The 22,286-nt window shown below is 42.0% G+C and overlaps 1 protein-coding gene across 1 annotated transcript in view; it reads right to left on the bottom strand.

Annotated features, from left to right (window-relative positions):
• Positions 1–22,286, bottom strand: part of LOC144768631 (uncharacterized) — a 1,076,067-nt gene that overhangs the window by 994,681 nt on the left and 59,100 nt on the right. The gene's annotated exons all lie outside the window — the stretch shown is intronic.

Raw genomic sequence — 22,286 nt, 5'->3', positions numbered from 1 at the left:
GACAGTACAGATTGCCACCTGAGGCTGTAGCAGCCTTATCCAAAATTATTGACGAGCTCATGGCTCAGGGAGTGGTTGTAGAAACTGACTCCAATGTATGTAATTCTCCGATCATTCCAGTCATGAAACGTACTGATCCAAATGCACCCCCAGTATATAGATTAGTGATTGACTTACGAGAGCTTAATAAATGTATTATTCCGCAGTACCCAGTTGTCCCAGACATCTCTTCCCTATTAACAGCCATTGATTCCGAAGCCACGTTCTTCACTGTCATAGACCTCAAGAACGCATTTTTTAGTGTTCCTATTCATCCAGACAGCCAGTTCCTTTTCGGATTTTGTTTAAATGGAAGGAGCTATATGTTTACACGCGCTCCTCAAGGCTTCACAGAAAGTCCTAGTATTTACAGTCAAGCACTCAAGAGACAACTAGACAACATTCACATGCCAACTGACACTGCCCTGCTCCAGTATGTCGATGATCTACTGATCACAGCCCGTTCTGAACGTGCTTGCGAGCGGGCATCCCTTACAGTCTTGTATTTCCTGGCCGAGATGGGGCACAAGGTGTCCCCTTCTAAGCTTCAATTCTGTGTCCAGCAAGTGGTCTACTTAGGACACTTACTGTCCAAGAGGGGTAGGCAGTTGACACCAGACCGTATCCAGTTAATAGCGAGTCTTCCTCAGCCCAAGACCCAGAAGGAGGTACGTGCTTTTATCGGCCTTACTTCTTACTGCAGACAATGGATTCCACAGTATGCATTTCTAGCCAAGCCACTGATACAGTTAACGACACAGGAGGCAGCCGTATCGACTGTCCTCCCTTGGACATCTGAACATACACTTAGTTTCAATGAGTTAAAGAAAGCCCTATGTCAAGCTCCAGTTCTAGCTACACCGGACTACAGTAAGCCTTTTACACTTTTCGTCACTGAACGCGAAGGTACAGCATTATCTGTTCTCACACAAGATCAAGCAGGACAATACAAGCCTCTGTGCTTATTTTTCGAGCACATTAGATCCTGTAGCCCAGGCTCTGCCTGCGTGCCTCAAGTCAGTTGCAGCCACAGCACTAGCTATCAGACAAAGTGATTCCATAGTCCTAGGACATACCTTGACAGTACAAGTTCCACATTCTGTGGAAGTTCTTTTAAACCGAACACAAACTCAGCACTTGACAATTGCACGTTTAACAGGTTATGAATTGACACTGTTCCAGCCACACATAGAAATCAGACGCTGCAACATTTTAAATCCTGCTACACTGTTACCATCAGTTAATTCAAATCCAGCCACACATGACTGTGTGGAAGTAGTTAACATTACGACAAAGCCAAGACAAGATCTGACAGATACTCCGTTACCAGATCCCGACCTGACGCTTTATGTGGATGGTTCATGTATGAGAACTAGTACAGGAGAACTAGTCGCCGCGTATGCAGTGACTACTGACACTGAAGTTATTGAAACACACCGTATTGACACCCTGTCCGCTCAAGCAGCAGAGCTAGTTGCTCTGACACAAGCCTGTATACACGCCAAGAACTTGAAAGTTAATGTTTACACAGATTCACGCTACGCATTTGGAGTTGTACACGACTTCGGAGTGCTCTGGCAGGAGAGAGGTTTTATGACTTCTCATGGAACCAAGATTCAGCATGGTCTCCTTATTCAAGCTCTGTTAGATGCCATACACTTACCGACATCTATCGCTATCATGAAGTGCAAAGCACATACGAAAGTTACTGACATTATTTCCCAAGGTAATGATCTAGCAGATCGCACAGCCAAGCTTACAGCACAGACTCCAGACATTCCAGTTAACATGACACATACTCCAGATCCGACTACATGTATGACAGTTAAGGACCCTACACAAGATGTCATAGACATACAGTTACACGCTACTCCCGAAGAAATCAAGAAATGGTCCGAACAAGGAGGGGTCCAGACAGATCAAGGATGGTTAACGAAGGGTAGAGCCACATGGTTTCTCCCCGACTCTATGGTTCAAGTCATTATTAATACCGCACATAGTCCAGCACATTTAGGGGAAAAAGCTATGTTAGATAGTATCCAGAACATTTGGTTCAACAAGCATTTACGAGCTGCAGCCAAGCAGAAAGTCCGTACCTGTATGATATGTTGTCAGTTTAATCCAGGTAAAAGTGTCCCGGTGGAACAAGGTGGTTTCCAGCCTCCTGACCACCCTTTTGAAGTCCTCCAGATGGATTATATTCAGATGGAGCGATGTCGAGGTTTCAAGTATGTCCTTGTAGTTGTATGCGCTTTGTCCAGGTGGACAGAAGCATATCCAGTCCCAGATTACACAGCCGCGACCACTGCCAAGCAGTTGGTTCGTGAGTTCTTCCCTCGTTATGGACTCCCTAGAGTCGTATATTCTGACAACGGCCAGCCATTCTCATCTGAACTCATGAAGCATGTTTCCCTGTTATTAGGGTACCAGTGGAAGTTCCATTGTGTACGCCATCCTGAAGCAGCCGGTCTCGTAGAGAGACATAACCAGACTCTGAAAATCCGTATTGCAAAAGTATGCAAAGAAAAAGGCGTGGACTGGCTAGTAGCTCTGCCAGTCGCTTTATTTTATATGCGCATGGTCGCACATTCCAGATCAGGTCTGTCCCCGTATGAGGTCGTTTTCGGCCGCCCCCCTAACATGTGGGGTACTCCTAGACCCCGAAGTATTACTGATGTTTCAAGTAATATGCTGACAGATTACCTAGCTTCCTTGATGTCTGCCCTCAACTCATGTCGTTCACAGGTTGCTGCCGCATTTCCAGACAATACCGAGGTGGCACCGCATGAAATCGTTCCAGGATCCATGGTGATGGTCCGCAACTTTGACAGATCAAGTCCGCTGGAGCCTCGTTGGAAAGAGCCCCGACAGGTCCTCCTCACCACCCGTACAGCCGTGAAGTTGGAAGGACGCAAAGGCTGGGTGCACCTTTCTCATATTAAACTTTTTAATGGACTGAAACCCGCCTTAAAGAACATTTCCCAGGATTCAAAGGATTGCCAGAATATTGTTCTCAAGGACTGTCCCGCAAATGACATTGTTACAACCCCTCCCCTGTTAGAGAAAACTCCGCAGCAGGAGTATAAACAGAAACTACGGTCTAGTAAAATAAGTCAGTCAGTTTGATTGTCTAAGTCCTCCCCTAGGTGAAACGGTTAGACTGTTTCTGACATGTATAAAATAGACCCCCATAGTGAGAGAGTTAGTCAAAACTCAATCCGATGTATCGTTTTTCTATGTTTCATATTGTTTCTCAGCATTATGATTTCCTGCACCAGTTATGCATTTTATCTGTGTTTCTCAGTTTCACATGTAAATAAGTCTTCTAATGTTACAGCAGAGCACACGTTTAGTGATCTGCCCCCTCATGAATTTTCTTACCGCCTCGCTATGCGAAACAATACTTTTATCCGCATGTTACATTACTCACACCAGACCAGCAATGCCACTAATTGTTGGGTATGTGGTCGACTCCCCCCTTTCCAGACACCGAAGGGAGTTCTGCCACTTTTTCCTTATCCATTCTCACATAATGGTTCGTGTGGAGCATGGTCCACGTTAACGTCATCCTCAACAGATATGTCTTTTCTTAACAGTACATGTTTTCCAGACAAGCAAGGTCTCCCCCACCGAACAGGTTTAGATCTAGAAAATGAAGTGTATAATTTAGGCAATTATTCGTCGAATTTCATGGTCCTGAATGTTCAATCTGATACTACTCCAGACTTACCTGCCATTTCAGTACTACCAGTAAAAGGCGAATTATGTGTCCGAAATAAGGGTTCCGTACATGTAGGACACAGTGATTGTACTACTATTGTCAAGTATAGTGACAGTGGGAAATCTATTTTCAAAGCTTCACGTCATTCTTATTTTATTTGTGGTCAAACCGCATATGTTCGTCTGCCCCTCGATTGGGAGGGAACCTGTTACATTGCCTTCCTACTGCCACCAGTTTTCCTAGCCCCACCTGATTATCATAGAAACACACATCTAGTACACATTAGACATAGAAGGGAGTCCCCAATTGTCGATTATACTGAAACTGCTCTAGAACAATATACCGATTTCAATAAAGGTTTCTTCTTCTTTATAGGCCCTGTCCAGAATAGTAAGCTAATCCGTAGGTTAACCAGAACCCTTGAAGCTGTAGTAAATGAGACTGCCTCTGCTCTAGGTAACTTAACCGAAGAGCAATCTGCTATGAGATTTGTCGTTTTACAGAATCGTCTCGTCCTTGACGTCATACTGGCCGATAGGGGCGGGGCCTGTAGAGTCATCGGATCTAGTTGCTGCATTTTCATTCCAAATAACGCGCCGTCTGTTTATTCAGCTATAACCAGACTCCATAAAATTGCCCATCTGATACACCAAGATCCAGGCACCTGGACATGGTCCGGTTGGTTCTGGAATATAATTTCCGCATGGGGATGGAAAATATTGTCCTTTCTAGGTATTGCAGTAGCGATCATATTCAGCTGCTGCCTCTGTATACAATGTGGCCCTGCGATTTGCGGCATTTGTGCTACCTCTTGTATTCCTAGTCCCAAGCCCCGTTCTAAATCCCGTTCCAGGATAATTCGAGATGAGCAAATGATACTGTATGAAATGATAGACGGTATCATGAAAATTGATGTTTCCTGATGGAAACGTAGTGACAAGGAGGGAATGTGGAAAAGTAATTTTTGCCATGTTCTGTGTCCCTACGTGTCATCCATCATATGTTATGTGTGCATGATTAGATATGCATATGTATTCCCCATGTCCGATTAATGACGCAATTACAGTTGTGTCCACCTCTAATATGCCAGTTTCCAGTTCTCGTGAATACTACGAATATCAGGCCTATGTAAAGATACGTTGCCACGTTTCTCAGTGTGCACGTTATTCTATTATAAAGTTCCCGTTTCTAGGCCTCAAAAGGGCCTGGACACCAGATTCAGCTCCTGTCTCCTGAAGCCTCGCTGAGGAGCGATACAGCCCCCACCTGTATCCTCGACCCTTCACTTACTTCCTGCCTCGCAGTGCCCGGCCCAGCCTGGCTCAGTCTCTGAGTCTGCCAAGAATATGTTATGATTCCAGTTATCAGTTCAGTCCTCCTTCTCTGCATTCCTAAGCTACTGAACTGCATCAATAGTTTCCGTCATTGTCTAGCCTTCACGTCTCCACGTTAGAGAAATACTGCATTTAATGGTCATTTAATATTCTTCATCACGCACTACATGTAGAATAATGCATGGTCCAGTCTTAGAATCAAGTTAGCCTTTCCTCTCCTAACGTCTAGTTTATATCAACATGTTCTCTAAACATCAGATACTAGATACTGTTTAGGTACATGTCGCCCTGACTCTCCAGACTTCAGTCTCTGCTCCTAGCACAGAGTTCATAGCCCCCAGCTTCTCCTAGTGATACGTCATTGCTAGTTTGCGCGCACCATCAGGTTAGAGGTCCCGGCTCCTTAGGTAGCCCCCTCCAATGTTTCCGCCCCTTTCATGACATATTCTGTTACGTTTGCATCACATGACTATGTATACGCCCAGTTACACCTACTTTCGCCCTTATCTTTCGCGACTGCTACGCGTCACGCCTTCTGCTCCACCCACTGCTACGCCTACTGCAATGTAATGCTATGTGTTTGCGTTATGTATATATGCTCATGTATTGTTATTAAAAAGTCAGCGCGCTCATCCCAGATCCAGCCCCAGCAGCTGCTGGGCCCTGTCATCCTATTCCTATGCAGGTTGTCCTGTTCCTGTCCTTATGCTGTATTAAACCTGCAAAACTCCTACTACCTCGAATCTTGACTCTTATTTATTGAGCTATCTGTTATGATATATGTCTAGTCAAAAAGAGAGGTATTATTTATTTATTTACCACATCCTGCAGAATCATCGTGTATCCTTTACAGAAGGGGTGTATGGAGTTCTGGTCGACACTCCCTCTATCGGTGGTGGGCAGAGTAGCTTTACTCAAAATGGTTGCACTCCCCAGACTGCTTTACTATTTTCGCACTTTGACGATTTGGATCCCACCACGCATATTTAAAGAGCTACGATCACTGACCATAGACTTCCTGTGGGGCAAAGGCAGAAGGCGAGTAGCACTGACAACGTTGATGAGGCCTAAACCGGATGGCGGACTAGCTGTGCCCGATTTTGAGCTCTATTATCTGGCTGCACAGTTGCAGGTTCTAACGCAAGGCGTAGCGCAGGAGTTCAGGGGTCCTGAACATGGGCGTGGTCAGGGGATACAGCGACATGTCCTATCTTACATAGTCATGAAGCAGAAGCTTGATCTGAGGGATCTGACAATGGAAAAGCGGACCTTGAGGCTCTGTTGGAATAGAAGCCAGCGTAAAGCAGGGGTAACTCACCCGTACGCGCCGGAGATTCCATTGGGGATGCTGACGGCGTTTCCGCACGGAGGGGACTGGACTCCCCTAGTGGATTGGGAACAACTGGGCATCCAAATGGTAGGGGATTTATACATGAATGGAGAACTGATGCCCTTTCAGGCCCTACGGGACATGTATGGGCTCCCAGAGGGTGGCTTCCTGATTCATGCAGCTGTCACAGCGGCGATTCGAAGGCACTGGAGAGGTGGGCAAACGGAGCAAACGACCGCAATGGCCTGCCAGTATGTCGTAATGGCAGCCGGGACCATTAAAGCAGTCATATGCCTCTACTCTCGGATGCTGCATGACGGATTGCAGCCATTGGCGGACCTAAAAGCAAAATGGGAAGCGGGTATAGGCCGCCCGATCCCGGATACAACATGGGAACACATTCTTAAGAGGGCATGGAAGGGGAGTAGAAACGCTCGGTTCCAACAGGTGCAGTTTTTCATTCTGCATCGTGCTTACCTGACTCCAGGTAAGATTACGAAATACTTCCAGATCCAGGATGCAGCATGCCCCAGATGTTTAGAGAAGGATGTAGAACTGGAACATATGCTGTGGCTCTGTCCAACTATTGGGAGTTACTGGGCGGATAAAGGGGACCTTTTGAATGCAATTACGGATAGACAACTAGACTACGACATGGCCGCCTGCTTGTTGCACTGGTTCCCGCACACGACTAAAACTAAAATGACCAGCAAATTTATCGATTTAGGTCTATTGTTGGCAAAACGAGAAATAACTTGGCATTGGAAGTCGAAGGCGGGCCCCTCGGGCAAGCGCTGGCGCACTGAGTTCTGTAAATGGGCGAACTGTGAGAGTGTTGTCAGGCTCCGACAAGCTAAACGCGCTGACAATGAAAAGGCTTTGGAGATGGCGAGAGCATGGGAGGCCCTGGTTCAGGCTTTGCGGGACTCTCAGATGGGGGAGGGGGATGAATGACCGATAATCGTGCATGTGATCATCAAGTAATGAACAATGATGTGTAAAGCTTTCTGTATAGCTGGTAATATGACAGGTTATGAGAGTCTGAACATGCCCACACCACCGAGTGTTAGGGGGGGAGGGATTTAGGGGGTAGTTAGGTGTTAACATGGGGACATCTTTGACGGATATGGATGATGTGATAAATGTTTTATATTGAATGCTGACCAAAAATCCAATAAAATATGTTTTCAAAAAAATTGCTTTCTAGAGTGTAAATCAGAATTTAGCTGTTACAATGTTCCCAACGTTGACAGGTGATGAGTTGCCCTTAAATCTCAGAGATGTGGTGAGAATGGGAGTTTAGGATTTTTGAGGGAGGGAAAATGGACTCAATAAAGGATTGAGCATGTCCCCATACAAGTAAAGCCTAATGTTGAGTGCCCAGGAGCACTGCAGTACAATTAAACCCCTGAAACGATTGCTGGTATTACTCCAGTGATTGAGAAGATGATCCAACAAGGGAACTTTAAAGAGATGATAGGGATTTCCTGTAACTCGCCCATTATTAGGCCTGCAGAAGCCAAGCGGTAAGTACCACATTGTACAGGACCTGAGAAAGATCAATGGTGCCTAAATTTAGGAAGGATCTTAAGACCTGGCTCTTTGACTAACTGCAGTAACCCTCTCCCTCCCCCCCCAGGTCCTTGAGACTCTTACGGGTGATTAGCCGTGCTCTACAAGAACCCGATTGATTGTAGTTCCTTGTTGTCCGTGGTACCAAATACAGCTGTGATATTATTCCAAATTCCATGTGAAGATGAATGGTTTCACTGTCACTGATCTTTGTCAGGCATTCTTCTCCATGCCGTTGCACAAGGACAGCCATTTCCTCTTTGCTTATCTGTTTGCCAGTTGTGCTTTGATATGGTGCCGAGTTTCCTACAAGTATACAGGGAGTCCTTCCATCTTCAACCAGATCTTGTAAAAGAATCTGGAGTCTATGATCATGCACTGCAATTCAGTGTTGTTAAAGTATATTGATGATCTACTGATTGGATCAAACAGTCGAGAAGCATGATGTATTGCTGAACCATGTGGTCGAGAATGAACATAAAATGTCCCGGAATAAGTTGCAGAACTGTTTGACAGAGGTCCTATATCTAGGACATCACATTGTGAGAGGTGCATGAAAGATATTGCAGGAGAGAATCTCTGCATTCATGCTGATGAATCCACCAATGACTCAGAAGGAAACCAGGATGTTTTTGAGAATGATGGGCTACTGTCGTCAGTGGTTTCCCAACTTTTGCCTACGGCTAAGCCTTTACAGAGGTTGACAAACAAGGTTGTGTGAGATCCAGTGCCCTGGGACAATAAATGTTTAGTTGCATTCCTGGAACTGAGATAAAGCCTCCCCCATGCACAATCTCTAGGAAAGCTGGACTACAACAAAGCGTTTTCGTTTTTCTGCAGTGAAAGGGAGAGCTGCACATTCTCAGTGTTAACACAAAGTCAAAGAGGTGCATGGAGGCCTGTTGCCTATATTTCAGCTACATTAGATGCCATAGCCACAGCTTTGCGTGGATGTCTGAAATCCATGGTAGCTACAGGTGTCAGTATCGAGAGGTGTGAGAGCAGTGTGATGGATCATCCCTTGAGTATTTATGTTCCCCATTCTGTTGATATGCTATTGACTAGAACTCATACACAGCACCTTATGTATAGCCGCCTCACTAAGTACAAGCAAGTTATGCTTGCAGTGGAAAATGGCACTTTAAAGCGTTGTACTGCTGTGAACCCTGCCCCTTGCTGCCTCTTCCTGATTTTGATGTTGATTCTGATGAAGTAGAACATGACTGTCTCAATGGGTGGGCAGTCATAATATCGAGTTTTTTATTTCGACTGGACAGAATATCGAGTAAAAAATATAGAATGGACAAAATATCGACTAGACATAATATAGACAACAAAAATATCGACTAGAAAAAATGTATATCGAATAGAATGGACATAATATCGAATCAAAAATATAGAATGGACATAATATCGACTAGACATAATATAGACAACAAAAATATCGAATTTAAGGTAAGTTAATAATATTTTTAATTTTTTGTGTAATATTATTCTGTAGCGGGTTGCGGGTTTATAGGGGAATAGGGTGGGAAGTAATTTAATTATAATTAAATAAATATGTTAATTTATGTATTGATATTTATTTAGAATTAATTGTTAAATAATTATTAATTGGTAATTAATTAAAATATAATTGGTAATTAATTATAATTTATTAATTGATAAATATTTTAATTTTGGTAATTTATTTTCTGAAGCGGGCTGTGGGTTTATAGGGGAATAGGATGGGAATTAAGTTTATTTATTTACTGATATTTATTTAGAAATAATTTGTAATTAATTAATAATTGGTAATTAATTAAAATATAATTGGTAATTAATTAAAATCGATTAATTTATAAATATGTTAATTTAATTAAATTATTTTCTGTAGCGGGTGGTGGGTTTATAGGGGAATAGGGTGGGAAGAAATTTAATTATAATTAATTAAATATGTTAATTAATTCATTGTTAATTATTTAGAATTAATTGTTACTTAAATAATAATTGGTAATTAATTAAAATATAATTGGTAAATAATTTTAATTGATTACTTGATAAATATATTAATTTCATTAATTTATTTTCTGTAGCGGGTTGTTGGTTTATAGGGGAATAGGGTGGGAAGTAATTTAATTCTGATTAATTAAATATGTCATTTAATTTATTGGTATTTATTTTGAATTAATTGTTAATTAATTATTAATAGGAAATAAATTACAATATAATTTTTAATTAAAATTAATTGATTAATTTTTAAATTGTAAATTAATTTATTGTTAATAGGTAATTAATTAGTATGAGTAGGCAATTTTTATAATTAAATAATTTTATTTTGTATTTATAAATAAATATTTAATATATTTTATACACTTGTAAAATATTTGTAATTATTTGTAATTGGTATTACTATTTATGTTATTTATATCTATTTGTGAAGTATTTACTTTCCCTACTATTGCACTCACTGAAGTTGGAATAGTAATTTTAACCCCTACGCTATCCAACACTTTCCCTACTGTTGCACCCACTGGAGTGGGTATGCAACGTTTACAACACAACTTTTACTATGCACTACCATTACAACGAAACTTTTACAACGCAAAAACTTTTACAACGCATACATTTACAAAGCATGTTTTTACAACGCAGATACCTTTACAACGCATACCATTACAACGTAAGTATTGGTAAGTATATAATTCTTTTTAAAATGTTATATGTTTGGGTTTTTGGGTAAAGGGGTATTTTTAGGGTTCAGAGTCAGTTTTCAGTTTTTGGGTAAAGGGGTATTTTTAGGGTTCAGGGTCAGTTTTTAGTTTCTGGGGTAAAGGGGTATTTTTAGGGTTCAGGGTCAGTTTTCAGTTTTTGGGTAAAGGGGTATTTTTAGGGTTCAGGGTCAGTTTTCAGTTTTTGGGTAAAGGGGTATTTTCAGGGTTCAGGGTCAGTTTTCAGGTGTTGGGGTAAAGGGGTATTTTTAGGGTTCAGGGTCAGTTTTCAGTTTTTGGGGTAAAGGGGTATTTTTAGGGTTCAGGGTCAGTTTTCAGTTTTTGGGTAAAGGGGTATTTTTAGGGTTCAGGGTCAGTTTTCAGTTTTTGGGTAAAGGGGTATTTTTAGGGTTCAGGGTCAGTTTTCAGTTTTTTGGGGTAAAGGGGTATTTTTAGGGTTCAGGGTCAGTTTTCAGTTTTTGGGTAAAGGGGTATTTTTAGGGTTCAGGGTCAGTTTTCAGTTTTTGGGTAAAGGGGTATTTTTAGGGTTCAGGGTCAGTTTTGGTTTTTTGGGGTACAGGGGTACTTTGTAAAAATAAGTAAAATTACATTTAAATTAAATTTATTAAATAAAATTAAATAAAATTAAATTATATTATAATATTTTTAATTAATTTATATTCAAAAAATTATTATATACTTACCAATACTTACGTTGTAATGGTATGCGTTGTAAGGGTATATGCGTTGCAAAATCTTGCGTTGTAAATGTATGCGTTGTAAAAGTTTTTGCGTTGTAAAAGTTTTGTTGTAATGGTAGGCGTTGTAAAAGTATGCGTTGTAACGTCATACATCCCTGGAGTGGGAATAGTAATTTTAACCCCTACGCTATCCAGCGCTTTCCCTACTGTTGCACCCACTGGAGTGGGAATAGTAAATGTTACCTCTACGCTATCCAACACTTTGCTAATGTTGAACTCACTATAGTTGTAACAATACATTTTAACCATTTTCTATGCTACGCTAAAAATGTTTTATATGTTTATTTAATAATATGTTTTTATATATATATATATATATATATATATATATATGTATTATTTTTGGTGATATAATTTTTTTAATTATATAAATTATTTATTAAAATTACATTTTTTTAATAATTATTTCTAAGTTTATATTAAATATATTTATTACTATATTAGTTTTAACTTAATTTTAAGACATTTAAAAAAATCGATATTTTGACAGTCTATATTTTTGTAAGTCGATATTTTGGAGTCGATATTTTGGTACTTACCTGTTTGAAGATAGGGAGTCGATATTTTGTCAATCGATATTTTTGACTCGATATTTTTGTATCTCGATATTTGTGAGGTCGATATTATGTCAGTGATCCGTCTCAATGTTACTGAATGGTGCACCAAGTCAAGACTAGATATACAAGATGAACCATAACCTGAATCTGATTATGCACTGTTTGTGGATGGCTCATGTTTGAGGGCCCAAGCGGGAACTCTGAGAGGTGCCTATGCAGTCTGTACTGTTTCGGGAGTAGTGGAAGCTGCTTGGTTACATGGAGGATTCTCTGCTCATGTAGCCACATTGATTGCCATTACCAGAGCATGCTGTGTTTCAAAGCAGCTAAAGGTTATGATTTTCACTGATAGTCAGTACGGCTTTGGTGTCCTGCATGACTATGGACAATTATGGTCTCAAAGGGGGTTCGTGACCTCATCAGATTCCCCATTCACAATGGAAAAATAGTACAGAAGCTGTTAGAGGCTTTGCAGTTGCCTGCGCAAGTTGCGGAAGTGAAATGTTCTGCATATTGCAAGGGATATGATTATGGGACCGTTGGAAACATATATGCCAATAAAGTCATAAAATACTGTACTCATAATGCTTGTACTTTTAATGAGATGTGTACCAATGAGGGAGCATACAAAACCGATTACAATCTTTTGCTAACGATTGCTAATACTTTGAAAGAAGTTAAGAGGATGCAAGAAGTGACAGAGACAGAACAGCAGAGTTAGGTAAAGGCAGGTTTTGTAAAGAGAGATAACGACATTTGGGTTTCATGAGATGGCATAACTGTGTTGCTTAACAGTTTGTTTCCACCTACGGCTAGGCATTATCATGGACCAATGCATGTGGGCAGAGATGCCATGGTGCAGTTTTTTCAACAGATGTGGTACAATCCCAAGTTCAGATTGATGGTAGAAGCTTGATGTCACAGGTGTGTCGTTTGTCAACAGATTAATGTAGGGAAAAGGACTGCAGTCACACTGAGTAACATAGAGAGGTCAGGAAGTCCCTTTAACAGGATGCAGCTAGTCTTTATTGAGATGACATGTTTTATGGGCTGAGATACGTCCTGGTGGTGATATGCATTTTTTCACATTGGGTTGAAGCGTACCTGATTAGGAGAAGTGGCAGTATCACTGTAGCTTAGCTGTTGTTGAAGAAACATATCCCCAGGTTTGGATTTCTGACTTCTCTAAAAATGAGGTCCTGAGAACATTGTGTGCAGCATTACAAGTGGAGCTGAGACTACATTGCAGTTACCAACCTGAGGTTTCTGGCATTGAAGAGTAAGTCAATGGAACGCTGAAATCCAGATTGGCTAAAGAGTGTGCTTCAACATCTCCAAAATATATCATGTAGAGAACTTTGTTCATCCTGTATGGGAACAGAAAAAATAGACCCAAAAGAGGAACTAGTGCTGGAGAAATCGTGGGAGATTTTTTGGTGCAAGTATCCGACAAATAAAGGTGATACTGAATGATATTGTAGTTGATAAGATGTCCACTAGTACTGCAGGAGCTTTTTTGCTTGAAGCCACTGAAATGATTGCTATCAGGTCAGTGGTTTAGCAGAATAGACTTGTGTTAGGCTTTCTTCTTGCAAAAGAGGGCAGAGACTGCAAAATGTTGTAAGTTCAGCAGTGTTGTACTTATATTCCTGATAACAGAAAGGATTTACAGAAGTATATCAAGAATATTGCTCACTTACAGAGACATTTGAGTGGTTTGACAGCGACAGGTGCATTGGAAGCAATTGGAAATGGATACAGTATGAAACTGGTTTGAATAGTTGGGGAATGGAATGGTGGGTTCTATCCAGAAATCTCTTGTGATTATTTCTCTTTGCTCAATAGTTGTAGTGGTGCCATTTAAGGTGAATAAAATCGTGAAAGTAAAAAAGGAGTGAAAAGAAAGATCTAATGTGGAACTAGACAAGAAACAGAGAAAATATTATGATGATATGAAACGTCTAGACGTCTCAGACGAAAGGCAATTAAAATCGTGAGGTTTTCATCGGTTATCTGCTAAAATCTAGAGATTAAATGTGATGGCTTGATTCGCTATCAGAGGGGGTATTAGAGTATCTTAATTTGGCTCCACCCTTACACGTGACTTTTTTACGTGGATTTGTGAAGACTGGCACAGTCTATACTCTGTGTGGATTCACATTTTAATAACCAATGAGGTTTCAAATGTATTTCTGAAATGTTCCATAATAGAATCATTTAATGTGTGCATATTAATGTTTAAGATTTCTCATAAAACATTTAGTTCTGGTTCATAGTTATACAAACGTTTTAGGATGTAAGACAGTTCTATGTAACTATGATTTTATTTCACCTGGAACCCTTTTTATGTAGCTGCATGTTTTATAAGATTATATAACTAAAAATAAATGATTTAATGTCACATAATATTCACATGTACTATTTGTGAATGTGCGTGTACCTATATTCAAATGTCAAGTGCACTTTAACTGCTGTGCTAACTTAGCATAATTAGAGGCCTTAAGTTTGAGTCTCAGTGTTTAAACTTTCACATGATAATTATTTTGCTTGCATTTTTTCTCCTCTGCAGGTGCAGATACAAGGCGCCATTAGTTAGAGAAAATGCATTGTTTACTTGTAGAAGTAGTAAGGTATGGGAGGAAACTATTGGCAAGAAGAAGACGATCTAGCGAAGTAGGAGAGGAGTTCTCATGGCAGAGAAAAGATGCTTAAAGTCAATCATATGTATCCAATTGAAGGTGTCGGAGAAAAGCTGAATGTTGCCAATTTCTACCAAGGAAGATGAAAATGCACTGGAGATGATGATGCTGGTTACCTTGAATACTTTGGGGGCGATTTACCTAATCTCCACACAATGCAGCACAGCCTCCCGCAAGGCTACGCTGCGTTGCGCGACAGGGAAGGATAAGGAGAGTGCCATGTTTTCAAACATATGGCTCTCTCCTTCCCTTTCCCTTGCACCATTGCTGATTACAGCGGCTGTGCGCCACACATCGCATTAGCACCATAGCGCTAGGGTGTGTGTGAGTCTAGCATAGGTTTTGTACAGGAAGGGTTCCCTTCCTGTAAAAAAATACTTTGCCTAGCCATGATGGAAAGCTTTTCCCTTTTTTGTGTGCATGCTGCACAGTGCAGCACACATGCAAAGTCTGAAAAGAAAAGAGAAATGAAAGCATTTCTCCTTCTTTGCGCCTAGTTTAAAAAGGCCCAGTTATCTCAATGTAAACGCAATCTTTTGTATTTAGTAAATTGGGTTTAGCATGAGAAACCTTGGGTGGTTGCATGGGAACACTCATGTACCACCCTTGGTATGCCCATGGCGCAAAGTAATGTGAAGCAGGGCAATTCACATTGCTTTTATGATATATCCATTATTAGATATGTTTAGTGCTGGAAAGTAAAGAAGGAAAAAACGATTTTGCACTGTTTTGCATCACTTTTGTGTTGCAAACACTGCGCAAAATCTTAGTAAATCTCCCCCTATGTGAGCTAATAGGTGTTGCATTGTTAGCTATAGAGGAGAAACCCTTGGGATTTCACAAGGTGCAGACCTCTTTCGCTACTCCTCTCACTGTGTGGCTTCATGCTATACAATCTATAGTACTTTACGCAAAACTCCATGATGCTGACACCTGTTCCCTGCCTCGCTAGATTAGTCAAGATTTCCCTATTTTAGGATGGAGTAGGATAAGTTAGATTTCTATAAAGCTACTAATGACTGGACAGGAGGATTGTACCTTGCAGTATAATCCTCAGATCCTTTTGCGCCTCTTTTGTATTGCAGTTTTGGGAGGCAAGGGTACCCCAATAGGTGAACCTGGGGTGGCAGGATTATTTAAATAACAATGGTTCAAGTGCGGCCTAAAAGGTCCAAAAGCAAGAGGGGTGACCCAGCGAGGGGCACTGTTTTCTTACAAATGAAATTAATTCAATAGGGAGCAAGAAACAGAGTCTGTAAAGGGTCATGTAGGTCAAAGGATGACAGATATTTATTTGAAAAAAATCAATTTTAAGGGGGTTAACATAATAAGTAAAAAGACAGCGCGGTGTGAAATAGTGATAGTGGATTTTTAAAAAGACATCACATTGACAACAATATAGTAGAACTATGTACAGCTGCTGAACTCACATATTGGAAGGTGCTCTCATGTGCGATCATGAAGAAAAATGTGGCTCTGCAAAATAAGTATTTGCTTAGGATGGCATAATGGGACCAATTTATGGATCAAGTCCACTAGAATTGGGTCGAGTAGATTATACAAGTTACTAGACCTGCATTTCGAGTAACATTGTTATGATATTTGAGGGCCTGTCACAGATCCATCGTTAAGTTTGTTAACCACCAAAGTTCTCATGCAGTTGTTATTATGCCCTCAAAAATGATGGCCACAAAAAGACACCGGTACTGATTGTTTGAATTATATAACAGAGCATCAATCAGGGTTCAGTGGGCCCCGGTGCTACTGCACCAATGGAAGCTACGCTCCTGTGTTCAGTTTAACTAGCCAAGTGATAAAATAGGGGTAGTTGTGCATACAATTAAGTATGGGAACCAGGGTCACCACATTACACTGAGATAAATACTATGGGGCAGATTTATGTCGGACTTGCGCCACGTTTACGCCGCCGTTGCATCACGCAACGGTGGCATAAACGTGGCGCATCCCTGCGACCCATTTACAACGTGACGCATCTAGGCAGATGCATCACATTGTAAAACCCTGCGCCACATGTGGGCGTTCCGGCGCAGGGTGGGTGTTCCGGGGCAGGTACGCCTCGCAAAAGTGCCTGCGTGAAATCTACAAGATTTCACGCAGGCACTTTTAGGCCAATGCTGCGTCAAAACCCTGCGCCTGCTTGAAGCAGGCGTAAGGCTTGACGCAGCATTGGACAGAGAGGGCCCCCAAGAGCATTGCTGGAGCTGCGTCGCGCTTGCGATGCAACTCCAGCAATGCGCCGCCTTTACGGCACAGATGCGTCACGCATCTGTGCCGTTTTGCCCCATGGTGCGCCGCATTGTAAATGTGGCACACCATGGGTGGCGGAGCTGCGGCGCACAATAACTGGCGCATCCCTGGGGATGCGCCAGTTATTGTAAATCTGCCCCTATTTGTTCAGGTTTTAAAATTCTGAAAAGGCCTCAACATAGTACTTAAATGGAACTTTATACGTACTTATGTGTAATCATTTTAACACAGCTGTTTCTCTTTGCCCCATCAGTAATGGAATGAATCAAGACAGGAACAGCTTTTCTGAAGCTCGCCATAAAGCAGGTGTCCATAAAAGAAGGGCAGCGCACAGGATGGCAACAATACTGTTATCTTCCAAGCATCATCATGTGAACGCCCTTGACCCTCTTTTATTTCCACAAGCACCAATGTTGTGGAAATAAAAGAGAGTCAAAGGTGTTCACTGTACCGGCATTTGGGCGATGTGGCTTGTGCAGATTTCAGCACTCAAATGGCGCCCGAGGGTGCGCCCGGTGCTGTGGCACCACTAGCATTACCCTAAAGCTGGTATTGAACTGTGTTCAGCTAAAATAACCACAAGTGCAAAGAAGTTGATCAACTGTACCACTGCATTGAAAGGTAGCTATTTAAACAATGTGCCGCTACGTTAACTATGTTCATCTGCACAATTCCATTCAATCCCTTCTGACCTCAACAATATGCAAAGGTGCCAAATGTTACCAAATTCTATTTCAGTAACCACCATCACTTGTATTCACAGACTGCTACATAGAGAAGTGCACAGAGTGCTGACCTCTGCTTACCATAAACCTGAAATTGTACCAATTTCTGCAAGAGTACTACACCAGCCAGCACATGTAACTACAGAAACCATCATACGTTATTGTCAATCCTTAAATGCAACTACACCAGCCATGACCTGGAGCTCAATGATTAGCCACCTTCAGCTTCACCATTCATAGACATTAGTAATCTCAAACAAAAAGAACCAATCACAAAAAACACACACATACATATAACTGAAAAGTCATCAATCATCACTAAACAGCACCAACTACAAACAAGCACAGTAGAAAAATACAATCCAGTGTCACCAACCACAAAAGGTCTAAGAGGTGTCCACCCCCACAAAGCCACAATAATTCCAAAAACCTACTAGCAGGACACAGGTTCAAGATTAATGACATAGTTCAAGTTTTGCACTCAGCAAGGGCCAACCATTTACTTAAGAGTACTTTTCTCAGATCCAGCAGACCTCCCTGAATAATAAGCATGTAAGAGCTCCAACCAACATGCACGGACATTCAACCACTTGCTGCCTCCAGGATTGGGGTGCTCCCCACACCCAGCAGGTATCTTTTAATGCTTAAGGAATCAAGACAGGTATACCCGTGATCCTACACTCACTGTTCAGACAGAGTGGTTGCTATAATACTGCACAGCAGACCCCAGCGAATGACAAAGAACTGATCTCTCCCACGATTGACTGTGGGGTTCCCCACATCTAACGGGCCCACAAGAGCTGTTGTGTGCTATCTTCCCAACAAAGGCATGGCATGGATGGATAGCAGTCTTTCCAACAGGAGAAATACCTGTCTCACCCATGAAGGGGAGTTGATCGCCAAGGCCTGGACGCTTGACTTGAGTGTCCTGTGAGAGCAATTATCACAGAGTTCCTCACACCACTAGAGGTCTTACACCTTAAAGTGGAACATATTAATGTATTTATTTCACATTTTAATATTGGTCAACTCTAAATCAGGCATTACTGCGCAGTACAGAAACAGATAGAAAAATGTATCTCCCTACATTACAAAGAGAAAAACGATTAAGAACTATATTGTCAGAAGCCATTAAAGGGGTACTGGACGCCAGGGGCAAAGCCATGCTGGTCATGTTGGATCTGTCGGCGGCCTTCGACACCGTCCCCCATGAGGGCCTTCTCGCAAGACTCTATGAGATTGGCCTTAGGGGGACGGTGCTCAGCTGGTTTTCATCTTTCCTAGCTGGCCGCCGACAAACGGTCTGGGCCTCCCCAGACTCGGCCGTGATGCCGCCATTGTGAGTCGGGGTTCCGCAGGGCTCTATACTGAGCCCGACCCTCTTTAACATCTTTATGACCCCTCTGGCGGTGTTGGCAGAGTCGTTTGGGGCCCAGATCGTATCCTATGCCGACGACACCCAGCTCCTCTTTTCTTGTAAGAGGTGAGGAGACTTCAACGGAGAGAGTATCCGGGATTGCCTTGAGGCTGTTTTTAAATGGTTTCAGCTGAACAGCCTCGAGTTCAACTCAGATAAGTCTGAGGTACTCTTCTTCGGGTGTGCCTCGGATCCTGACTGGCAAGCTTGGTGGCCCATTAACATGTTTCCCCCATCCTGTCCATCTCAAGTAGCTAAGAACTTGGGGGTCAAGATGGACAAGGGTCTGACGTTGAGATCCCAGATCCTAGGGGTGACGGGCACATGTTTTGGCCTCCTCAAGACGTTGAGGAGGTTTTTACCTCTCTTGTCTGAGGAACACAGGAAGCTGACCGTGCAGGCTCTGATTGGCTCTAGGTTGGATTATTCTAATGTCCTCTACCTGGGCCTGCCAGAGTATCTGTTGCAGCGGCTCCAAGTTGTGCAGAATGCTGCCGCGAGGGCCATTTATGGCCTAAATAGGCGAGCCAGCGTTGCCGGCCTTCTGCAGACCCTACATTGGCTGCCTATCCGTAAATGGATCGCCTTTAAGGCATTAACTTTGGCCTACAAAGCTCTCCATGCTGTGGGAGCTAAGTATCTCCAAAGGAGACTCGCCTTTTACCACCCTGCCCGCTCTCTTAGAGCAGAATCTCTGTTTCTGGCGGTGGTGCCGCGCGTAAAGAGAGCTCGCACTGGAGGCCGCTCCTTTGGACTGCTGGCGCCACAGCTGTGGAACACCCTGCCGCTGACACTCCGTGGAGCTACTAGTTTACTTGCATTTAGGAAAGGCCTAAAAACTTGGTTGTTTGCCCTATAGGCTGTTTTTCCTTTTCTTTTCTGTTCTGCCTTCCACTCTGTTTTTATCACTGTGTTGTGGTATTCTGCTGTAGGTCTCATTATTAAAGCGCCGGGACACTCTGTTTGAGTAGCCGCGCGCTATATAAAAATAAATATAACATAACATAACATAACATAACATATTAAAATCAACACCAGAAAAGATGTTTGAAACAACAAGTAAAGTAGGGAGCGGAATGAGAAAGGGGGAATCAGGCACCAGAGTGAAAAGACAACTTTGGAGAAAGTAGGGGTGCTGCAGGCATAAGGATGGTTTATGGCATGACCAGGCTGGCAAAATGTTTAGTCAAAGATTATTATTATCCTGTTTAGCCCAACTTTATCATGATTTTGCAAACATCTGCAGAGATAGCAAGATTCATGCGGCTAACACCCACTGGTTGGCACCTTGTTTTTTCTCCATCGCTCCGCAGTAGTCATTCCAGTTTTGGCAAGAGTGTCAAGACAACCTATTCTGACCACCTCCACCCTTTGGTCTCCTTCATCTGCATACAAATTGACTTCATCAGATACCTATTGAGCAGAGGTTATGGTCTGTATGTTTTCATGGTGGGTGGAAGCTTAGCCATTGTCTACCCAGATGCTGTTACTGTCACCAAAAGACTGATTCAAGACTTTATGCCTAGGTTTGCATTCCAATACAGATTTGAGTCAATATAAACGACCTCATTGTGTCATCTATGCTCCATAACCTGTGCAAAGACATAGATATTGAACAGCATTCCATTGTACCTACTACTGGGAGTCCTGAGGCAAAGTGAAAAACTTTAATGCAACTTTGAGGAATAAAATATTACAAATATGTGCGGAAACAGCATTGAGTGGCCTAACATGAGCGTATCACTTCAGCCTCTGAACTTTGATTCACATTGAAAGACTGTTTCCCAGAATATGCAGTCTGAGATACTTTTCGTAAACATTTCTGTACCCAAATACTACCATGTATATGCAGTAGAATCTGGTCATCCTTGCTGATCAGTTGTGGCATTATATTATTGGAGTTCAGTGTCAGAACAGCACACCAGTGCACCAAAGACAGTGCCGATACATTCAATACACGCATACAATCACTTTCCATACTTCTTCTGGAGTATTGCCACACTTTTCCAGAACCTTTTTTAATTGCACATCATGACTCGCCAGAGGAAGTCATCATGTCAGCCACTGTGGTAAAGCCCTTACCAAGTCTTGCTCATCACCAACAGGTCATAAAGTGCCAAAGTGTACCCACCTAGTTCCTTGCATTGCAAGTGAGCTACAGAACTGGAACCAGCCAGACCTGCTGACAGGTGAGCTCCTGCCTCTTCAGGGGCACTTAAGAGAAATGAAGAATATGGAACCCCTCTTTCAACCCAAGGCTATAGCATGTGACCATGGAATTGGGGAGTATACCAGTTAACTCCTGACCAGCCATCATTGTGGTAAGCCTGTTTGGTTGGTTCATTGTGTGGCTGCATCAGTAGGGGCAACAAATCAAAAAGGAGTGAAGCCCTGAGGCCTCGAGGGATCTTGATAAGAAATATGTAGGACCCTTAACAGCCATTTTCTGCCTTTGGTATGTCTTTGACCATTGGCATAGTCATGGTTGATAGCATCATCATCGGGTCTTGTTGTCCTTCACCAGGAGGTGATTCAGAGGAAATAGTTTGGCTCTACTTTGTAGAAAAGTGAATTGGAATTACCTCTTTATCATAGAATTAGATTTATTCAAAATAATGATAAGGGTAAGGTTAAAAACAAAGGTGGATATGAAAAATAGGACCTGTAATGTGTCCTTCACATCACTGACAAAAGGTCAAAACATATTCTCCATGTCAGCCGACATGTGCCCTTGTCTGGTCGATGGCTTTCGTCAGGAACAATTTTAGGGGAAAAGGATAATCCCCCCCTTGTTTTTTATATATTACTGTCATCAGGTCCCCTGGACTTGGTTATGCGGCTGGTCGTATTCATTCCAGCAAACGGGATTGCATTTGCTCTCAGCTTTTTCAATCACTGAATGTTCTGCATAGGGTGGTGCGTAGGCTGCCCGCTTGAGGTGCAACTTGTAGCCTCTGGTATGGTCTCTCCCCTCCTGAATGGTAAGTAGACATAATATCGATATTTTTATATCGATATACCAAAATATCAACTTTGAAATATCAAGTGTTTTAAATATCGATGTTTAGTATATCGATGTAAAAAATAACAGTTTTTATATATGTAAAAAGTATCGAAGTGTGTTATATCGAATGTTAAAATATTGTTTTGTCAAAATATCGTTTTTGTAATAT

Source organism: Lissotriton helveticus, chromosome 7 (assembly GCF_964261635.1).
Source record: "Lissotriton helveticus chromosome 7, aLisHel1.1, whole genome shotgun sequence".
NCBI classification, from domain to species: domain Eukaryota; kingdom Metazoa; phylum Chordata; class Amphibia; order Caudata; family Salamandridae; genus Lissotriton; species Lissotriton helveticus.
This window is presented reverse-complemented; position numbering and strand designations above follow the sequence as displayed.